This window comes from Mustela nigripes, chromosome 5 (assembly GCF_022355385.1).
Source record: "Mustela nigripes isolate SB6536 chromosome 5, MUSNIG.SB6536, whole genome shotgun sequence".
Taxonomy (NCBI): domain Eukaryota; kingdom Metazoa; phylum Chordata; class Mammalia; order Carnivora; family Mustelidae; genus Mustela; species Mustela nigripes.
In genome coordinates this window covers 73,984,791-74,008,563 of record NC_081561.1, presented here as the reverse complement: position 1 = coordinate 74,008,563, position 23,773 = coordinate 73,984,791, and the positions used below count along the sequence as shown (strand labels likewise).

Here is a 23,773-nt window from a genome sequence, read left to right as displayed (position 1 = left end):
CATGGTTGGGATCACTGGCACATAGGGAGAGAAAAAGAAATATCTGGATTCTCATTTCTTTTTGCCAGTTTCCCACCGATCTTAAGAGTACCTGTCATTGGCTAAACTTTTAAAGAAGCCAGATGGCCCAGAGCCTGAATGGGTCAGCTCTCTTGAGGTTTAGAGTAGAGCACTGACATCCAAGGGCCCTATTCCTACTTTACAGAGATTTGATGACAGGAGATTTGTCAGCATAGACCAGCATGAGTCTCATCAATGCTCATCATCAGCAAGGGATTGCTGCCAATTACATAAAGTTCTGTGAGGCTGGAAAGAGATGACACAAAGTGAAAAAAAAAAAAAAAAAAAAAAAAAGAAAAGAAAAGAAAATGGGTGAAATGGATCCAAGTATCAAAAGCAATGGAATCTAGATATTTGGTAGATTCTGTATTGTTTGTCTTGGGGCCTACCAGAGCATTACCACCAGGCATAGCTGAGGTATTGCTTTTCCTGTAGATTCAGTGCATCTACCCCAGCTTCCATGCTGGTGGCCAGACCAGAGGCCTCAGCCTTCCCCACTCCACTCCAGAACTGACCTTGACAGGTATTCCCACCAGATGGGGTAACACATTCCTCCTGGTGAAAACAGAGTGACTCTGCTGCAGCAGGGTTCATGGGGGAGTTTCACATTTCCCAGGGAGGGATTCCCAAGCCCTCTCTCCTCTTAAGGAGGGCTGCAGGTCACACAGCATCTGCTCCTGGTTGGAGAGGCTCATCTCTGCCCCATCCTTCAGCTGAACAGAATTTTGAAGCCCCACTTGTCTGCAGCCCTACAATCCCAATTACAGCTGCCTTTCCATTCCTACCATCCTTGAGGAGGAACATGCTGGTGCAAGAACCTGAGTTACAAACTCAGAAAGTATCCTGAAGGGCCTGGCCAGCATCACTGTGTGCCCTTTCATGCTTACAACTGCTGTGAGAGTGAGAAGTCACACTGGCACCTATAGTGACCAAAAGGACTGGAAATTTCACTCAGCTTCTGGGGTTCAGATCATATCCGCCAGCATAGCTGACACATGTGGCACAGTTCTAATAAGCCCAATTCTCTGAGATTCTAGAAGGTGTTAGAGATCCCAAATATGTTTAAGAGAGAAGGTGGGACAGGCTCCCGCCTCTTAAGAACTCTTAAGAGTTCTTCTCTGAAATTTAGGGAGGTCCCAAAACTTTTTCCCTCTTGCACATGCTATGTTATCATACTCATCACACAACACTGCAATTCCATTTTAATTACCTATCTTCTCTGCTAGACCTGGAAAATAGGAGCAGAAGACCTGGGTCTGGCTTGCTCCCTGCTATGATCCTTAGGCTCAAGGCACATAACTGATGCTCAAAAGTATTGGTTAAAAGAAAGAAAGGAAGGAAAAGGGAAGAAAAGGAAGGATTGTAATAACAGAATATTGGCAAATGACAAGATATGAAGATTTCTGGAATACTGTTTCAAAGTATCTACTGTCAAAGACTACACTGATATTGAATGACCCCTGATTTTAGTGATAGGACATTTCTTCCATCTAGAAAACACAATATCAAATTCCTTATGAGGGCAATATTTTGCTGGCTCCATAGATCAGGAAACTTTATTTGCAATCCAAAACTAATATTAAATGGATAATATAATATAATGTTTACCAAACATCCATCAACAGTGCCGACAATACCAAAGTTCCTTTACTGAGAACAATTTATTAATCAAGAAGTTAATTTGTAGGGAAGTCTGGTCAAATTTAACCAATAGATCCATCTTAAAGGCAATATGTCTTCTTTTATAAATTAGGACACCTCTAGATAAAAACAAACATCATTAATAGAATAGATTTTTATGTCATTTTCCCGTGAAAGAGTAAAAATCAAAGTAAGATGAATAATATTTACCACTATTAGAAAGAAATAATTTTTAAAAACCACGGTTCCAAGAAGCATCACATTATTCTGTTTTGCATCATGTTAGGAAGATTGGGCTGGATGTGAGGAGGATATTTAAGTGTGTGGTTAGTTTAAACAAACATACTGATTGAGTTTATTCCTGTCATCTGTTCTCCCATTTAATAAAGAGAAAGAACTTCTTTTTTTTTTTTTTTTCAAATAGTACATGGCCACTTTAATATTCCCAGCCTCAGTTTCCTTAACATTACTTTTTTTTTTTTTTAATAAACATATAATGTATTTTTATCCCCAGGGGTACAGGTCTGTGAATTGCTAGGTTTACACACTTCACAGCACTCACCATAGCACATACTCTCCCCAATGTCCATAACCCCACCACCGTCACCCGACCCCCCTCCCCCCAGCAACCCTCAGTTTGTTTTGTGAGATTAAGAGTCACTTATGGTTTTTCTCCCTCCCAATGATCCCATCTTGTTTTATTCATTCTTCTCCTACCCCCCTAACCCCCCATGTTGCATCTCCACTTCCTCATATCAGGGAGATCATATGATAGTTGTAAGAGAAAGAACTTTTAAATTTGGAAATATGGGGGTGCCTGGGTGGCTCAGTCAGTTAAACATCTGCCTTTGGCTCAGGATGCGATCCTGGACCCCAGTTAGGCTCCCTGCTCAGCGAGAAGTGGGCTTCTCCCTCTCCCTCTGCCTCTTCCCTCTGGTTGTGCTCTCTTTCTCTCAAATAAATGAATAAATCTTTAAAGAAATAAATTTAAAAATAAGGATCAAGTTAAATTCGCTTTGGGGAACACAGTGCATATATTCAGGGCTAACTCTCTTTGCATGAGACATTTAATGCCATCTTCTACTGTACTAATGTATTTCACACCCTGAGTTCTGACCGGTTAGCATTTGCCTGTTTTTTTAAATAAAAAACATTTTTGTATTATCCAAACTGAAAAATAAACAATGGATCAAAACAATCTTATGTTCTTTACCATAAAAATCATTGATTCAAATTCATTAAATAATCTCACTGAGTGACCATTTTCCAAATCTCATGTAATCACACTTGGATTAGAAATTAGAAAAGAAATTATTATATGTGTTTTCACATGTGTGCATGTCACTAGAAGGCAGTGACATAGTATGTGATTTAGCAAGGCCTAGCAGTTTTAGTCCCAAATTGTGAATTTGTGACTTTTTCCTACTAAGTAGCCTTCTATCTACAATTAGGGTGCTCTGAAATCTTAGTTTCTCTGCAGCATCCTGCCCCACACAAACACTTCAAAGCTCTGTGGTCTGTCCTGCTACCTACAATCAGAATCTTCCCTTATATTGTACATTCATACTCCAGTGTAAGCCATAACCAGACACCATCAGACTCTACCATCTCTCGGGGGTCTATATTTGAACCAAGAACAAAGGGTTAATCTAAAAAACTGAGCTTTAGATAAAATGTATAGCAGCACTTGGGTCTAGGATTTTTGAGTCACTAAGTTTTTGATGGAAGTCTGGAAGTCATAGTCTTTTGATAGAGGTGTTTATTCTGACTAGAAATTTCTCTGCTTCTTCATTTAGAAAGTGTCCTTCTCCCCTTTCTTTCTGAATTCTATATCGTGCTCACTCCCTGGATAAAATGATAATACCAACCCTATCTTCTCATAAATGGATAGAAGCAAAAAGGAAATATAATTTCTCTGACTAAATGGGAAACAACTCTTCTGATTTTCATCTGCTCTAGCTCGATATTTTTTTTCTGGCTGGATACTTCATCTGCTGTGTAGAGTCTCTGCTGGTTCTTTTTGGGTAGTTATTAATACCTAAATGAAGTGAAATCTTTCTGGAGGAGCAAGAGCAGATCTCCAAGCACAACTATATCTTTATAGAGTTTATTAAAATGTTATTACTTCATTAACTCATTGTAATGAAATAGTGATTTAATGAATTCATATAATTAATCAACTTGTTAATTTGTTTATGTAACAAATATATCGTAAGCTCCTACTGGCACTGTGCTCAGTGCTTAGAATACGCAGAAAAACTGGTTTCATAGGAGAGATGGACATTATACATGTAGACACGTAAATGTAAAAAGTAATAGCAGACTGTTACAAGGGCTATGATTAGAAGCAAAGATGGGTAATAGGAGTGAGAGCTGGAGCAGTTACTTTGGACAGAATAGTCTAAGATCTTTTGAAAAGCTGACCCTTAACTGGAGACCTATATGAAGAAAAGCGGTTGTAGGGAATAAGACCGTTTGCGGAACAAGGTTTTGGGCAGAAGAAATAACAGAAATAACAGGGCCGAAACAAGAATGTGCTCGAAGGGTTGAGGAATGGCAGAAGGGAACGTCCTGGGAAAAAGTCTGCAAGGTGAACGGGAGCTGGAAGGGCTGGGAAGCCGGACCAGAGCTTTTAGGACACTGTCTTGCAAAGATACATCTGTATTTTGGGGGTAAATACCTCGTAGTGCAATTGCTGGGTCATCAGGTAGCTCTATTCTTAACATCCTGAGGAACCCCAATGTTCATAGCAACAATATCCACAATCGCCAGACTGTGGAAGGAGCCGAGATGCCCCTCAACAGATGAATGGATAAAGAAGATCTGGTCCATATATACAAAGAAATATTATTCAGCCATCAGAAAGGATGAATATCCACCATTTACATCGACATGAAAGGAACTGGAGGGGATTATGTTAAGTGAAGTAAGCCAGGCAGAGAAAGACAGTTATCATATGGTTGCACTTGTATGTGGAACATAAGCAATAGCACGGAGGACCATAGGGAAAGGGAGGGAAATCCAAGGGGGAGAAATGAGAGAAGGGGATGAACCATGAGAGACTATGGACTCCAAGAAGCAATCTAGGGGTTTCAGAGGGGAGGAGGGTGGAGGAGGGGGTGACTGGGTGATGGGTAACGAGGAGGGTACATGCTGTGATAAGTACTGGTTGTTATACTTAACTAATGAATCACTGAACATTACATCATTATCTAATGATGTACTATACAGTGGCTAACAGAACATAATAAAAAAACTACTTTCTATAGAATTATTTATTATCATAGCTTTAGAATTATATTTCTGATTTTAAAAGAACTATAAAATAAACTGTATATGATGTATCATAACTTACTTAACTATTCTCTTCCCGTTGGGTATTGAGATTGTTGCCAGATATTTTCCCTTGATCTATACAATGCTTTTTATGTCTTAACACATAGCACTTTGTCCCAATTTGTAATTATATCTATGAAAGTACACTTCCATGTTGCTTTTTCATTACTAATAATTTGTTTAAAAACAAAAAAAACTTAAAACCTTACTTGGAAGGAACAAACCCAGAAAACTGATGCTAAACAAGCTCACTTGCTAGTCAGTTCTGAAGTCTAATTTGCTTAATTGGTTCAAAAGAGCATGAAGCTAATGTGGTAACAGTTACAGGCAAATGACTGTGTTGGCTCCTAGCAGTTGCTGCTCAGCCTCAAGAGTCCATATCTAGGAACTTCACAGGTCATAGGCAATACCTGACAACCATGTTGAGGGCTCAGTATATCTGTATCACTCTTTTTTTTTCCCCCAACGATTTTTTTTTTAATTTCTTTTCAGTGTAACAGAATTCACTGATTATGCACCACACCCAGTGCTCCATGCAATATGTGCCTTCCATAATATCCACCACCTGGTTCCCCCAACTTCCCACCCCCTGCCCCTTCAAAACCCTCAGGTTGTTTTTCAGAGTCCATAGTTTCTCATGGTTTACCTCCCCTTCCAATTTCCCCCAACTCCCTTCTCCTCTCCATCTCCCCATGTCCTCCATGCTATTTGTTATGCATCTGTATCACTCTTGTTAGAAAATCAAGTTCATTCTCGTAAGCCATTCAGTTCATATACATTCCCCACCCCGTTTCTTCAAAATGTTGACTTCCTTTTTTTCCCACAAAATTTTACCTCTCACGAAATAAGTCAGTCAGAGAAAGGCAAAGATCATATGATTTCACTTATATGTGGAATTTAAGAAACAAAACAGATGAACATATGGGATGGGAAAGAAAAATAAAGCAAATGAAAGCAGAGAGGGAGGCAAACCGTAAGAGACTCTTAACTCAGGGAAACAAACTGAGGGTCATTAGAGGGGAGGGGGTGGGGGGACGGGTTAACTGGGTGATGGGCATTAAGGAGGGCAGGTGATGTGATGAGCACTGGGTGTTATACACAACTGATGAATCACTGACTTCTACCTCTGAAACTAATAACACAGTATATGTTAATTAAATTGAATTTAAATTTAAAAAGCCCCAAACACTTTACCTCTCAAATTGATGCCTCTTGCCCCTTACTTTTACTGAAGCACAGTGAAACAATTAAGAGAGTTTAGGGTCTTGCCACTAATCCTCCCAGTCTGCCTGCATCTATAACCATCAGCTCTGCATTTCCTCCTTGCAACAGATGCACTGTCTTTGTTCTAAGGTCAAACTTTCCATGTGAGCACTGAATCTCCTCTTCTCTCAGCTCCTCAAGAACTTTGCTCCTATACTATGAGTTTTTCTCTCTCACTACTTGTTTCCATGAGTATACAAACATTCTCCAATACCTGCACGAACAAAGCATGTAAAAACAAACCAACCTCCCTAGCCTGTCCTAGGTCCCTTCTCCTGCAGCCCTGTTTCGCTGCCTCTTACAGGCAACAGTCCTGGAAGAAGCTGGCTTTACTCACTCTCTTCATTTTCTCACCTCAGCTCATTTAATAAAGCTTTCTTTATAATCTCTCCATCGACACCACTTTTTTTTTTTCCCAAAGTCTGCAGTAACTCCCACTTTCCCATGTTTGATATTCTGTTTTCAATCCCCATTCTTGCCACAATTTATTATTCCTCCATCTTATTATTACTACTATTATTTTTAACTCAACCTAGTCTGCCTTTCTTCCTACTTCACTATCTACTCCTCCCTCATCTCCTTGTCTGGGTCCTCCTCTTCCAGACCTGCTAAGTTGTAGAGCTCCTAAAGCACAGTCCTTAGGTCTCTTCCTTTCTTTATGTGTCTTCCCAAAGAGATCGCCTTTGGTGTGCCTTTAAACTCCATTTATCTACTGATAACTCAAGTTGACATCTAAAAGAGGCTCAAAACCTCTTTATTATTATTTTTCACTTTTTAAAAATTGAAGAGTAATTAACATTCAATGTTATATTAATTTCAGGTGTACAACAAATTAATTCAACAATTCTATACATTATCATTCACTTCCTCTAGCCTGCATCCACAACATTAGCAAATCCTGGTGCCTAACCTCATGTGATATCGAGAATATAACTAGATATAATGTTAAGTGGCATCATCATCCTTTTGACATTTGTCACTATCAGTCATCACTGCCACCTCCTCATTTCAACCCAAATCATTTATAGTTTACATGGAGAAGTGTCTAAACTAATTTTCCTTTTGCTATTCTTGTCCCCCTACAGAATATCTTCACAATAGTCCTGGTGATATTCTATAAATAGAAAAGTATTCTATAAACAGAAAAATATTGAAAATCTCATCACATTTTGAATAATGTTCAAACTCCTTACATTTTCAGAAAAATGAGTTATTTTTTACTGTGCTTAAGCTCACTCAAATAAAAAAAAGCAACCTATAATGTCCAAACACATTAACAAAGACTAGTTTTTTTATTGAAGCATATTAATATGATATAGAAATTTAAAAACCGAACAAGAATTAGAATAATAATGAAGAATAGTATTTGCCAGCAATTTAGATGTATGTAATTTTGACACACAAACTGAAATTATAATCTAAAAATACAAGAAAATTCAATGCAAAGTCACCACGTAGGGTGATTTGTTTTTATCAATGTTAATATATTTTTTAACAATTTCCAAACTGTGTATGTTTTCATAAAGAGTGTATTTCAATATGAAGGAGCTTGAGTATCCTCTCTTTTCGTTCAGTTCATTAATTAGGACAAGCAAACAAACCAAAAAAAAAATCATTAAAAATCCTCAGGACAACAATCCTAGTGAGTTTGAAAAAATTGGCTTTCCTCCATCTGGGTAGAGCAATGCCTTCGAATGAGCAGACAGCTCCAGGAAACACAAATACAGATCGAACAGACCCTAGAGATGTGAGGGCAATAGATGTTCCAGATCGCCCGCCTAGTGTGCCGTTCAAAGTTTTGTCTTTTCATGCTGCTTTTGCTTTTAACTCATTCTGGGAGAATATGACTTGAAATGTGGCCCAAAACATGGTCAAATGATGATAAAGATTACAAAATATCTTGTGAGACTATGAAATTCTGAAGCCCAGTTTCTTCAAGGAATAAACCTTCATGTGATCATTTACATTATTTTGTCACTGGAGCTTTTTGTGGTACCAGTAAATGTATCGCCCAAACCATTCCAGTTTCTCCTTTACTCTGAACATGTAATTGCTTTATTCCCCTCCTTTTTCACTCTTCATATGTCTTCCGATTTAGTAATTTCATAGTTGTCAGGGAAAATACTTGGGTTTGTGTTTCATTTGCATTTTCGCTTGATTGTGGGACAATGTTTTCCAAATGGGATCATGTCACTTGTGCCCGTATAGAGAGATTTTGATCTGATGCAAAACTCAAGAGAATAGAATCATTCAAAAAATAAAAGAAGCTCACAACCAGACAAGTGATCGAAACCTGGAAATTGTTATACCCCTTATAAATCACATTCACAATATTTTTTTCCACTTTTCTAAAAGAAACCCATAAAGTTGCTATAATTTCCACTCTTAATAAACGATGGAAGTAGTCACAGACTGAAGGCCCATTTCTCCAGGGATAGCAGATTGCTTGTGAAACACCCTTTTCTCATTATTTCATTAGCAAATTAATACTTTATGGTTTTTGCACTGTACATTCACATCTATTTTATTTATTAGATAATATTCTGCTATCTTTGTTTTCAAATTGTGCTTCTGGCTTTATATTTTCTGAAGAATAATTTAAAGAGAAAAAAATATCCAGCAGTACTAATTGTTTGGGTATTTGGCAATATTAAACTCAGCTATCTTTTTCTTTTTCTTCCATTGAGAAGAAGGGAACAGAAAGCAAAAAGACAAGAAAAATTGAACTCATTACGCTGCGCACCATGATGCCACAGTTAACATACAATGTAAATGCGTTGAAAAGTAAGTAGTGAGGGGGTCTGGTGTACAAAATGTTTAATGAATTAATTTCAGTGCTCATAAAATCAGAGGGCAGAAGCTCGAGTCGATCCATTCTGCGTGCTCCTTGGTGAGTCTGGGGCATCTGGAGTACCCCCAGGAGAGTCACAGCCCTTCGGAAAGTCTCAGTAGCTAAAGATTGCTTCAGAAACAACTGCGGGGTGTGCCAAATTGTATGATGTGGTTCCCCTCCCAGGACTAATTGAGAGAGCCACACTCATTCACACTTGTGACTCAAATGAAAGATGGAAGGACCTGTCACTAAAGACTTTTTACGTCAGAGTGGAAAAGGGACAGAGAGTGTCTCTAAGGTATCAATGCAGCTACTCTGCTACCAAATGCCTAGTTTTTACAGTATGAAAAAGATGATTTCTTGAAATACCTCTTAATTACTTCAGTTTTATATATTATACTACCCATGAGTGTGGAAAGCCTGGAGTCCTGCAGTTACCATCAGACCCATTCTTCCAGCAGGTTACATGTGCTAATGAAGGGGGAAAAGCTAATTACGTTCTATAAGCGGCTGTTTATTAGTGAGCCATCTTCCCCTTTTTACCCTTTTAAGCTGTTTTTTCGTTGCATCAAGCTGTATACACATTTTGCTTTTCTAACTGTTAAAAATAAATCTTTAAAGAAGAGAAGGGGAAGTAACACTTTAAGAGCTATGTTGGAACGTAAAACAACTTAAATATTTCAAATTCCCTCTTACAATTCTCAGTCAGGAAAGGATTTAAATAATCTCATTTTCTTTATATTGTGTTGTGTCTAATAATAGTATTTACTGAACATTGCTCCCTGGTTACCTATAGTGTACTAAACTACCAACCCAAAGTTCAACTGCATTTTTAATGTAAGTTTTAAGTACAAAATGGAAGAGAGTAGTTTAGTTATCATATGAAAAGCACAGAAAACAGTCACTTATTTGCTCTTTCTAGCCAAATAATCCTGGATGCTAGAAGCAAAAACAAAACTTTATTTATTTCACTATTTAATATTGCTTGAGTTATATTTTTATATAAGTTCCCACAGTTCATCAAAGCATCAATTGTCCCTGAGTGAATCCACAGACAAAGAGATTGATATTCTGCCCTCTAAAGTTAATTTGGCAACTGCCAATCTCAATTCGGTTTCCAAAGGAGTTCAGGGGTCATGTTCGAATGATGGTTTCAGTGAAGGGTGTGATTTTGATAAGGTTATTGCAGATTGAGAGCACGTGGGGCTGCATGGACCATGATGATGGACATAATTCTCAAGCAAATTTTGAAACTATTCCAGCATTTAAGGTCCTACTTAATAGGAGATCTTTCTAATGTGGACCGATTATTCCAAGGCTTTTAAAAAATTACAGTAGCATGGAGGACATCAGGAGAAGGGGATAAATGAAGGGGGAGAAATTGGAGTGGGAGACAAACCATGAGAGACTATGGACTCCTGGGAAAGAAACAGATGGTTTTAAAAGGGAGGGGGTTGGGGGATGGGGGAGCCTGGTGATGAGTAGTAAAGAGGGCATGGATTGCATGTAGCACTGGGTGTTATACACAAACAATGAATCATGGAACACTACATCAAGAATTAAGGATGTAATGTATGGAAACAAACATAACACAATAAAAAGGAAAAAAAGAAAAAGAAAAAGATAAGTACACAGGTACACACAGAGAGAAGACCATGTGAGGACACAGTAAGAAGGCAGCCATGTGCAAGCCAAGCTCAGAAGAAACCAACCCTATTGACACACAGGCCGATCTTGAACTTCTAACCCTCAGAAATAAATTTCTGTTGTTCAAACTAGAAAAAAAATAATAAAAATAAAAAAATTTAAAAAATAAAATATAAGTCTCAGGTGATTGTAAAAAAATAAAAGGCTTAAAAATGAAAAGAAATTGTAGTGGTTTTCAACTTTAAAAAGAACATTTCTAAGCCTGGTGATTCACAGACCTGTACCCCTGGGGATAAAAATATATGTTTATAAAAAATAAAAAATTAAAAAAAAAAGAAAAGAACATTTCTAAATTTAAAGCCACAGGACTCACAATTCAAATACGTTTTCATATTCTTACATGGGATCTGTAAATAATAGACCTATAAAAGCATGACTATTTGGGGATAGAAAAAAGTGCTGTTCTAGGAGGCTCTCTATAGACGAGGCTCTAGAGACAAACAGGGATGGCAGTGGTGTAGACCACATCTGTATCTGACTTCCTTTTATTTCCAGCAGGATACTATCTTGCAATATTAATCGGAGTGCTTTTATTTTTGATACTTCTCTTTTACAAACTTTTCTTAGTGAGTCACTGATATCCTCATTGCTTCAAAGAGAATTATCATTGTTTTAGTAGTAATGCAAAAAGAAAGAAATGGCTGGAGCTTGTTTTTATTTTATTTTATTTTATTTCTTTGTTTCATTGTTTCTTTTTCTTTGTTTGTTTTTTTTTTAAACTTCCAAAAGACTTTCTCAAAGATTATTTATTTATTTATTTATTTGAGAGAGAGAGAGCAGAGTGAGCAGGAACATGAGTTGTGGGGAGGGGCAGAGGAAGAGGGTGAGGGAGAAGCAGGCTCCCCCCACTGAGCAGAGTGCCAAAAGCTACCTGGCTCAATCTCAGGACCCTGAGGTCATGACTGGAGCTGAAGGTAGATGCTTAACTGACTGAGCCACCCAGGCACCCCCAAATCAATTAATCAATCGATCAATCTTTCTTTCTTTTTAATTTTTAGGATTTTATTTATTTATTTGACAGAGAGAGACACAGTGGGAGAGGGAATACCAGGAGGGGGAATGGGAGAGGGAGAAGCAGGTTTCTGACTGAGTAGGGAGCTGGACACTGAGCTAGATCCTAGGACCCCAGGATCATGACCTGAGCTGAAGGCAGACGCTGAACGACCGAGTCACCCAGATACCCCCAAAATTTTATTTCTTTTTTTTAAATTTATTTATTTATTTATTTGTCAGGGAGAGAGAGAAAACACAAGCAGGCAGGATGGCAGGTAGAAGTAGAGAGAGAAGCAGGCTTCCCACTGAGCAAGGAGCCCGATGTGGGACTCGATCCCAGAACCCTGGGATCAGGACCTGAGCTAAAGACAGCAGCTTAACCAACTGCGCCACCCAGGTGTCCCCAAAGTTTTATTTCTGATAGGGACTTTTACAAAAAGAAATAAAGCTTTGAAACCAAAGTTTTTGATTTATAAGAAAAAATAAAATGTTGCTGAGAAAGTTTGGATAAGGAAAACCTCATGTAGTACATTTTTAATTTATTTAATTTTTTTTTTTAATGTTTAGGGATTTCTATTTATTTATTTGACAGAGAGCGTGTGCACAAGCATGGGGAGTGGTAGGCAGAGGGAGAAGCAGACTCTCTGCTGAGCAGGGAGCCCGACATGGGGCTGGATCCCAGGACTCAGTGATCATGACCTGAGCTGAAGGCAGATGCTTAACTCACTGAGTCACCCAGGCGCCCCTGCAGATTGTAAAGTGAACAGTTATGACCATATAAGCCCAAATCTAAAGAGAATGTACTGGATGTAGTTGACAAGTGGGAAAGGGTGGGCCTTTGAATGCAGAGCAGATCCTAAGAAATGTGGACTGCAGCTGACTCAGCATTCTGAGGCTGACACATTGAATTTTGCTTGAAGTACAAAGACTTAGGGGAGACAAGTTAAAACTCACAGACCATTCTGCTACTCCAGGGAGATGCTCAAGTTGCCTATTCTCATTGTTTGTTCTCTGAGAAGATATTCTACCAACATTTAACATTATGATGCCTGTGAATCATCCAGCTTGAAATAACAAGAAATAATGCTTGTTCACGCCCGAAAACATTGCTAATGCTCATGGAAACTCTTCTAGGTGGAAGGTTCTCCATTCAATACCCAAAACACAGTTAAGCCCCACAAAAGAAAGTATGGGATTCTTGATACCGATAGGGGCATCTGGAGGGAGACTCAGCAAGAGGGAAAGATGTCAAATTAAGAAAATACAAACTAAAGCAGTTAATTTACTAGAGTCATAGAAACTGCACATGGCCATCTAGTTATAGTGGAAAGAGAAAGTGACTCAAGTAAGAAAGGAAATGGCAGAATTGTGAAATGGTTTTCACTGTTTTAATCACAAGAGAAGAAGGCCAGACTCCAAGTGGCAATTCTCAGATATGCCTGTAGTTCTCAACCAGAGTTGTACGGGATACACTATAACTTCATTACGCTGAGAATAGGGATCCTCAGTTTCTGTAAATCATGCATAATAATAAAAGAATATGCAAAAAAAGTAAAATTAGAGGCATGGCTTGTCAGCTCCATCATGGAAAAAGGTATGTGGAGGTTCCTGGAAAGTATTTTGCCACATTAAGGAAAGCTACCTATGACCTAAGTTTAAAGGTTAAATTTAAGCATAAATTATTCCCAGGACTCTGGGTAATCTGCTTTGTTTCTTCTTGATACCTTGGTTAGAATCAGTATCAAGTCATAAATCAGGTAACAAATTTGCATATGCACAAATATCAAGATCTACACTGTGACCCTTGCTTTAAACAAAAGCCAGAAAAATAAGAACTCTACTGTTTAAAGGTTTTGGGTAATCTAAGCCTTACAAGTGAAAGTATGATTAATGGAAAAATACAAATGTCATCATGCAGGAGTTTGTTAGAGATTAAATAACTCGGACCTCACTCCAAAGGAATCAGAATCTGTATTTTAAAAAGATCTCCAGGTGATTTCTATGATGAAGAATTCTTCATCTTGATAAGTACTGATTTGGTGGCTAGTTGCATAGATTACTTTCCCTCTGCTTGCTGCCACCAGAGAGTGCTGGGCCAGCCCGGAAAGATGGTGATTCCATTACCCATGCAATGGTGGAGTAGAAGGGAATGCTTCCAGGAGTTTTATCTGGTGGAGCTCGGCAGTTACTGAAACCCAGTTTATTAGGATTTGAATTCATTCCCGTAAGCACTGTTCATACGACTGTTGTTTCCCTTGGTCCTGGGATGAATAAAACATGATCCCTCCATTGAAGAAAGGATATTTAAGTAAACAATACATATAAAGCACTGATAAGAGCAACTTGTTGCATTTGTTTATGATGTATCAAAGGCTTATTTATAAAGTTCTAAAATGCTTTTTAAAAAATAAAAAATAAAATGTTCTTAATTGACTTAATAATTCTTCACTATTATGTAGTAGCTCAGTGACAGACATTCTCCCAATTAATGTTGCTGACATATGGCCTTTTGGCAAATTAAAGTTTGGTAGGAAATAGAACTAAGTATTATAATACAATGTGAAAAAAAATTCATAATTATTCATAAAGTCATAGAGATATTTAGCATTTTTCTTTATTTTCATTTACCTTACTACATTTTAACTTAGTAATGTGTATAGGATTTGACAGTCTTACATAACTTTAATAAGCAACATTATGCTGGCTCTTAAGATAAGACAGGACGCACTCCCACTTTATTCTTTGAGAGAATTTGCACGAGATTGGTATTAGAAAATTCTTAAATGATTTTAAGAATTCACTATTAAAGCCATGTGGACATGAAGTGTTGCCCCCTCCGAAATGTTTGAATTAATGATAGAATCTTTTTTTGGGGGGGAAATGATTCATATTTTTAATGGATAAGCTTATTCAGGTGTTAAATTTATTTCAAGTTATATTTTCCAAAGAATTTGTCTTTTTCACCCTGATTGTCACATTTATTGGCTTACTTTTGCTCATAATGTACTCTTATCTATAGGGCCCTTCCTTTGTGATATTAGCAAAATGTACTTTTACTTATTTTTTCCCTTTGATCCCTTTTGATAGATTTTTAACAATTTTATTAAATTTTTTAAAGATCTTATTTATTTATTTGACAGAGAGAGATCACTCTCTCTGTTCAGGCTCCCTGCTGAACAGACAGCCTAATGTGGGGCTTGACCCGAGGACTCTGAGATCATGACCTGAGCCGAAGGCAGAGGCTTAACCCACTGAGCCACCCAGGCACCCCAATTTTATTAATATTTTTTAAGAAACTAATTTGGTTTTATTGGTTTCTTTTTCTGTTATAGAGACATTGAGCTCTGGTTTCTTCATTATTTCAAACCTACTTTTGAGGAGTTTCATTTACTGTTCCGTTATTGGTTCCTGGATATGAAAACTTAGATCATTAATTTTTTAACATTTCTTCTCTTTTAACATCTCCCTGTAAGGGAAAATATTTTACTGTAATCACCACTTTAACTTTGTCTCAGGTTTTCAGTTCAAAATATTTTCTAATTTCCATTCCAACCTACCAAATTTACTGGTTATTTAGAAGTGTACTACTGCTTAATTTCTAAGCAGTAGCAGATTTTCCAGCTTAACTACACATTGATCAGAGAATACTTGCTGGATAATTGCAAATAATTCTATATTTTGATTTTTCTATATTTTGACTCACTTTATAATTGAATATTCTTTGTGCCTTCAAAAATAATATGCATCCTTTTACACGGGTAGGTGTAAGTATTCTATATATGTTCATTAAATGTGTTCATTGTGTTGTATAGATATTCTATGTCCTTTTTGAATTTTGATCTGATCGATATATTCAGAGAGGAGTGTCAAAAACTTCCCACTGTGGGAGCGCCTGGGTGGCTCAGTGGGTTAAAAACCTCCCACTGTGATTATAGATATGGTTATTTATCCTTTTAAAAAAATATTTTATTTATTTGATGGAGAGAGAGATCACAAGTAGGCAGAGAGGCGGGCAGAGAGAGAGAGGGAAGCAGACTCCCTGCTCAACAGAGAGCCTGATGTTGGGCTCAATTCTAGGACCTTGAATTTATGACCTGAACCAAAGGCAGAGGCTTTAACCCACTGAGCCACCCAGGTGCCCCTGGTTATTTCTCCTTTTAATTCTGTCCATATTTGCTTTATATTCTTTGCAGCTGTACTGTTTTATTCAGGCAATACTGACTATAATATCTTCATGTGGATTGAATATTTTTTAATCATTATAGGCATACCCTCTTTATCTTTACTGTTAATTCTGGCTTTAAACACTACTTCACCTGTTACTAGAATTGCATGATGTTTCGTGTGTGTTTACATAATATATATATTTGTATATAACATATACATATATATGTTCTACTTTTTCTTAATTTCAAATTTAAATCCTTATATTTAAGATGTATCTCATATATAACATAACATATAACATATATTGGGTTTTGTGTCCTTATCCAGACTGATGGTCTTTGTCTTTTAAGTGAAGTATTTGGTTTACACTTCATGTAATTATTGGTATATCTGACATTATGACATCCATCTTGGTATTAGTTTTCTTCTTCACTTCCTTGTTTTTGTTAGTTTTTCTCCTTTCTTAGATTCACTGGATTATTTAATTATTTCTATTACCTAATTTTTTCATCTATAGTTGGTTTTGGCAGTTTTGCTTTCTTTTAGACATATGCCAGAAATTATTAATCCTTGATATATTATCATCTACTATAAATATTATCTTTTCCCTTTCCTTGTTAATAGAAACTTAGAACACTTTAACTCTTTCCTACCTTTTGTGTTATTATTGTCATGCATTTTAGTTCTACATCCATTTAAATTCCAAGAGACTTTACTATTATGGTTTTGCTTTTTTTTTACTCACATATTTATGCTTTCCATTAACTTGTTTCCTGAAATTCCACTTTTCTCTCTGCCACTTTTTTATCCTTCTACACGAAGAAATCCTTTTAGCATTTCTTTTTAGATTCATTTTTTTAAAAAAATTTATTTAAATTCCAGCTAATTAACATCCAGTGTAATGTTAGTTTCAGGTGTGCAATATTCAGCAGTTTCATACAACACCCTGTTTTCATCACAAGTACCCTCCTTGTATTTCTTTTAGTGCATGTTTACGGGTAGTGAATTATCTTAATTCTTGTTGCCTGAAAATACTTTACTTTACCATTATTGCTGAACCATATTTTTGCAGGGAATGAAGTTCTAGGTTGCTGCATTTAAAGCACTTTAAAGGTGTCATTCAATTGCCTTCTGGAGTCATTGTTTCTGTTGAAAGTTCAATTGTCAGTCGTTTTGTTATTTCTTTAAAGGCACTGGGTCTTCATCTTTGATGGCTTTTAAGATTTTTTTCTTTGATTTTCATTTTCAACAGTGATCCTAGGCTATACCTGAATGTGGTTTTCTTGATATTTATTCTTCTTGAGATCTGAAAGCCTTCTTGATCTGAGAGCTTAGGTACTTAATCAGTTCTGAAAAATTCTCTGTCATTGTCTTTTCAGATATTTCTTCTGTCCAATTTTATCTCTCTTCTCTTTCTGGAAATTCAACATTTGTATACTGAGCCTATAGCTGAGCTCTATATTTTTCTGACATTCTTTTTATAGTTTTATTCTTTACTTTCTGTTTGTTAACTGTGCTTTGTTTGGGATATTTACTATTAACTTTGTCTTCAGTTCACCAATCTTGTCCTCTAATATTTCAAGAACTCATATACCTAATGAGTTCTTGCTTTTAAAGATTATATTTTTCAGTTCTGGAATTACCATTTGATTCTTTATATAGATTCCGGCACTGTGACAGTAAATCCTTCATCTTTAAATATATCTTCTCTTCATTTGTAAATATATTATCTCTTAATAACATATAACATATGTTATTTTCTTCAACATATTGGTTTTTTAAAGTCCTTACCAGGTAATTAAAATACTTGCATCATCTGTTGGTCTGCCTCGGTTGTCTGTTTTTTCTTCACCTTCAGTAAAAGGTTCTCTCTTTTAGCATGTCTAGAATTGTCAGTGGCCTGATATCATGCACAAAAATAAATTGTAAAGACTAAGATAATGTTATCTTTGTCTTGAGGTATTTCCCTTTTTCCTCAACAAGACATGAAGAAATGGCTGATCAACTTATTTTAATGAAGGACTATACTGAGTTGAGCCTGGATTTTAGCTCTGGAAATGTTTATCATACCTCTCCTTTGCCTCTGGTTCACTCTACAAATTTTTCAAACATAAGTTGAGTTTATTCTGTATAGCCCCACTCTTATCTTCAATCTCCATTCTATAAGACTGCCCCCAAATTTTTACTCTGCTTTTAGTATTCCTATTTATGTTTTTAGTCTTACAGAAGTCACCAATTCCCCAAACAAAACAAAGCAAAAAAAAAAAACTGTCCATGTCCTTGATAACCTCTCCCTGAAAGCTATCCTGATTTATCCATACCCCAGAAACAGTCAGGTATGGATTCAAAGCCTGAATTCTTAGCTTCCTTCCCTCATCAGAATCAGCAAATGCCCCCAGAGTGTAGTATATTTAAGAAATCAGCTCATTTCTTTGTGGTTATTTGTCTTTTCAGAATATCATTACTTCACTTCACAACTGTTTGTGAACTGTTGGTGTCTGAAATTTATAATATATATGCACACATATACAGATACCATATATTTTTAAAAAGTCTATTTCTTGCTTCAACTCATAGTCAAACTATTCATATTTCTGTAGGCCCCTCTCTGCCAAGTTTAAAAAAAATTTACTCATTTTTCAAAATATAATTTGCCATTTATTTTCTCCTCTGTGTCAGATGTGAATTAGGAAATTTGGATTCTTTGGGAATAATGAAAAATCTTCTTGGACATGGTGAATTTACAGTGACAATGGAATTAACATGACACTATCAGAAAGTTAGAGATGTGGTGCTTTACTTAGCAACAAGGTCAGAACTGAAGATAGAAATTTGGCAGATATATGTGCAAATATGATAATTTAAACTATGACAGTAAATGGCATTTTCAAGTGAAAGAGTGGAGACAGAGAAGTAGAAAGGTTCAAGAACCGTTTTCCTTGGAACAGTAAGTGGAAAAAGTAAGCAAAGAGAACTGAGGAAGTAAGAAACAGACAGTGTAATTCAATATACTATTAAAGAAAAAAAGAGAAGAGAGGCAGTGATGGTTTTACCAAAGTACAATTCATTAGTTTACTTCTATTTGGGGGACAAAATTGCATTATATTTAATTCTTAATAACATGTAGAAAATTTTTATTCTACATCCTAAAGCAAAATCTACTTTGATGATTGGGAAATGAAAATTTTCCCTATTAGTTTAGTAATAGTTAAGTGAAGCTTTCTTTGAGTATATGCATTTTACAGTAAGAAAAGCAAAATTTTAAAAAATCGAATCAATTTTCCTCTTTCTATTTGCTAAATTTAGTCTTAAATAAATTATCAGAGTTGTTCTTTTTTATGACTAATTGCATAGATATTTTTACTCCTTGAAGAATAGCACAGATTCAATTAAAATGATTATAGCAGATTTCTCTCCATACCATCTTTTGTCTGTATGAAATCATAAAAGCAAAGTTTGATATAGGCACTGATTTCATTGAGAAGAAAATATCCAAATATCAGATACCTCTTTAAATGAATAATTTTTTTATAGAAGGAATAAAACTGGGATTGTTGCAATAGTATATATTTTTTTGTATAGTACTTGCATCTGGTTTTAAGGATTTACTTCCTGTTGCCTATAGTGTGTGATAGGTTTTATTTTCTTTCTGTCTCTTACACTTGCAGGAGTGCAATTTTATTCCGCAAAGCTTAAATAGCTCATATTCTTTCATGGTTTTTTTAATCTATCAAATTATTAAAATGAAAATTTATATCTAGATCATAGAAGCAACTATCAAAATTATTAAAATATTACAGCTTTCTAAAAGTTGCTATTAAAGGTGTTCATTCTGAAACATACATATCACTAGGCATAACTAATTGCTTTAGGCTATGTTTAACTAGAGAAGTTTCTGATAATATAATGAAGCCTGAGAGATAAGTATTTGCATCCCGATTCTCAAAGGGTTAAACACAAACAAATTGGGCTGAATTAAGTGTAACTCAAACTCTTAGTTACTCCTTTAGGCTCTGTAAATTTATTTCTAAAGACAGGTGCATCATTCTCTAATGTTGCCCAATAAATTACAGAAGTAGAAACAAAGCGCTCAAAAAAGTCATAAAAATAAAAGTGTTAGAATATAATTTTAGCTTCAGAATAATTTACAATTATATCACATCCAATAGAATACAGATTTTTACTGATAACCCGAAGACCACTATATATTTTCTATATATTTTTTTCCACTATATATTTTCAAAACTTATTTCATAAATTTCATTTTCCCAGGTGCTGAACCTAATAGGCAAATTGCCATATTACTTGTGTTTTCCTTCTAACTACTATGCACTTTGAAGTTCAACATTACTACAGAATAAATAGCAGATCTCTTCTCTTTTCAAAATAAGTCAACTCACTTGAAAGCTAGGATTGATTTCCATTTTTCTCTATTTGATATGTGAGCAAGAAAATCACAACTGTCCAGAATAATACAATGCACAATAAGAGTATTTACATGAGGAGTTCACGAAACTATTAATCCAATAATCCAAGTCACATTTAATGCTTAAAGGCAATTGCCAACAAAGTTCGCAGATACTTTGGATTACAAAGTAATGCCATCTCTGTTTTCTTAACAGAACATCTATTAAAATATCAACCCAGGAAATAACACACTGTAGGATGTTTGAGGATATTCAGCTATAACACTAGTATCTAAATCATTAATGTAAATAATGTAGAAATAATTATTATGCAATATAAATGTTTATTTATTGCTATCATATTAATACTGTCTTACATTAATTCCCATTATTTTGTCAAGTTCACTGAGAAAAAAATTTTTAAAAAGCCATTTCTCTGGTTGATTAGTTTTATTTTCCCTTATGTCCATGAGAATAATAATTAAAATATACTAATGGATAGTTTAATAATAGTATTGGGTTTACACCGAATTTTTGATGAACAAAATATATTACCTATACAACTATAGGTAATAAGGAAACTGAAGATCAAACAGGTCAGGCCCGTGTGTCAAATTATTGTGATTAAACCATTTAATCACTGAATGTATACATTGGGTTGATAAATGACTCTAATCTCTCATTGCTCGTGACTACATGGCATTTAGTTTAGCAGAAAAGACACTGTGGAAAATGACAAACCATAAGTGACTCTTAATCTCACAAAACAAACTGAGGGTTGCCGGGGGGAGGGGGTTTGGGAGAAGGGGGTGGGATTATGGACATTGGGGAGGGTATGTGATTTGGTGAGTGCTGTGAAGTGTGTAAACCTGGTGATTCACAGACCTGTACCCCTGGGGATAAAAATATATGTTTATAAAAAATAAAAAATTAAAAAAAAAATGACAACACAAAATTCTGAACTCTAATAAGTAATTAAAATTGCCTTAATAATTACTACTTTTAATCACTTCTTGCCTATAATCATCATGAAGAAATCACCCACTTATGAAACATTTAATGGAAATAAACACACTTCTTTCATATATATATAAAGACTACAGAAGTTCCTCCTTGATTCTATTTCCCAATATTTCTCCCTCACCCTCAAACAAACTGGCCCACTTCTATGGCCAAGCTATTTTTATTTATTTTTTGGTGGAGTGAGGAAAAAACAGTTTATACTCTGTAATCTAAGTATTATCAACAGTTTCAGAAGTCCCATTTTTGAGTTTTCATATATCTGTATACTTTTCAATCACCATTGCTCCCTTCTGGCACTGCATTGCTTGGAGAATGTGAGGCAGTTGCAGAAGCTAAAGAATTAAATGGTATAAATACACCTTTCTCAAACCCGTTGCATAGGAAAGGGAGGAAAAAATCAGGTAGAGATAACTATATAACTTTGCCCTTTATGGTTTTCCTTTAGATTATTTGTTAAAAGGAAATTATTACATTTTCATGGGCTCTGCAGAGTCTTGCCTTGGTTTATAGGATAAAAAGGAAAAGGGAATATTAACTACTTCATTTCCAAGGGATAGACACTGCCTGCCTATGTGCATTGAAAGAATTCTTAGTCATTTGGGTTGCAAGAGCCTTGAACGACAATGTTTTAGGATGTGCCCTCACTGTGGATTCAATGCCCATGTCTGAGGTCAGGAGATCACAAGGCTTTATTCTGTGCCTGCAGTGATCACCTGGAGAAGTGAGCACAATTACAGAACATTTCTGCAGCTTGGCTCAAATCTCTCTCTCTCTCTCTCTCTATATATATATATATATATGACATTTATAAGCTCTGATCTGCTAGATTATTTTACTCAGCCAATATATCTGAATACATGCCTTCCAATTTTTAGGGTGATTATTTAAAATAAAAAATATCATTAAAAATCATTTAGTATAGAATTTTTTTGAACAAAGTAGATTATAGAGAAGCAGGGGTGTATAAATTCGGTAAGGGATTCAGGTCTTGGGAAGCAGGTATGTTTTTCCAGTACAGAGGAAATGTGAGTTTTAAGCAGCTGTCTTGTCTGTGTCCTTCTTATAGTCAACCTGAACAATTTCTTTTCACTGGTCACGGCACCTCCGGGAAAGGATTGCCTGCTGCCAAGAGTGTGGAGGACAATGCCTGGCAAGAATCTCAGCAATGTCATCTACCGGCGCAGAGTTCTCAGAAGGCCACAGTGAGGATGTGCCCCAAATCCAATCATAAAACCACAGGTTCCAGAAGCTTTGGTTCTATCTCATGCGGTAATGTCCCCTCTTATTTTACCGTTCATCATTTGCCATTCAGCCAAATAATCAAGATTATTTATACTCGATGTAAAGCCACATCACAGTTAAATAATAAACTTCCTTGCAAAAGCCCAGAGTGCTCTGTGCAGCTCCTGTATGCTAGATTATAAATGGGCATTAGCATTATCCCCATCTCCCACCCTCTCGAATATAAAATCCTACAAGGATATTTCCTGGCAACTTTTTAGTTCTCTTTACCTTTCAAAGCAGGCTATCATCACTAGGTTTTAAAAATGTCCATATCTTTGCAGGGGTTTTTCTGCTCTCATAAGGAAAGGGTAGAGAACATTTTTAAATCTGTCTTTAAAAGTTGATACGAAGGACAAGTTTGCAACTCTCGCAAGTATCTTAAGCAGGATTTACTACTATCTCATTTGGCTTAATTGCTGGTAATTGCACTCCAATAGAAGAAGGATGCTAATTTTAGAGATCTAAAAACTACATTATTTCAATAGCAAAAGCATTCATGTTAGAAGTATAATAGTAGTATACATATACAAGCAAACAAACACACATGAGGATAGCACAAAATAAAAAACATATGTGAAGAAATAAGTATTTTAAGTCTTTCTTAGACTATGCATTCAATTAATCACATCCCTCAATTAATCACATCCCTTATAAAATTGATAACAATTTTATTCAACTAAAATCCATTAATTGTTTGAACTACTGTATTGCTCTTTGGGTCCAAGCGGAAAACCTTTAGGACAGTAATACACAAACTAAGTGATTTAAAAAACCTTCAAATTTTTCAAAATGAAAAAATTTTCAAAATGAAAATGTTCGTATTCTGCTTCAGAAATCTCTCATCAGTCAATGTTTTAAAAAATACACAGGGTGTTCACTGTAATAATCATTATTTCACACTAGTTTTGCTTACATTAATAAAAGCACATTTTTGTGACAAACTAAAACATATCTTTAATGGCAGAAAAGCAGATACTTGGATGAGGACATCTTTCAATTTACCTTCATCCGAGGTGGATCTAAGTGACAAGAGCAGGGTGAAACTCTGCCTTATTTAGGA

General features: G+C 35.8%; 1 protein-coding gene across 4 annotated transcripts in view; it reads right to left on the bottom strand.

The window, feature by feature from the left end:
- Positions 1 to 23,773, bottom strand: part of NKAIN2 (sodium/potassium transporting ATPase interacting 2) — a 1,019,864-nt gene that overhangs the window by 446,339 nt on the left and 549,752 nt on the right. The gene's annotated exons all lie outside the window — the stretch shown is intronic.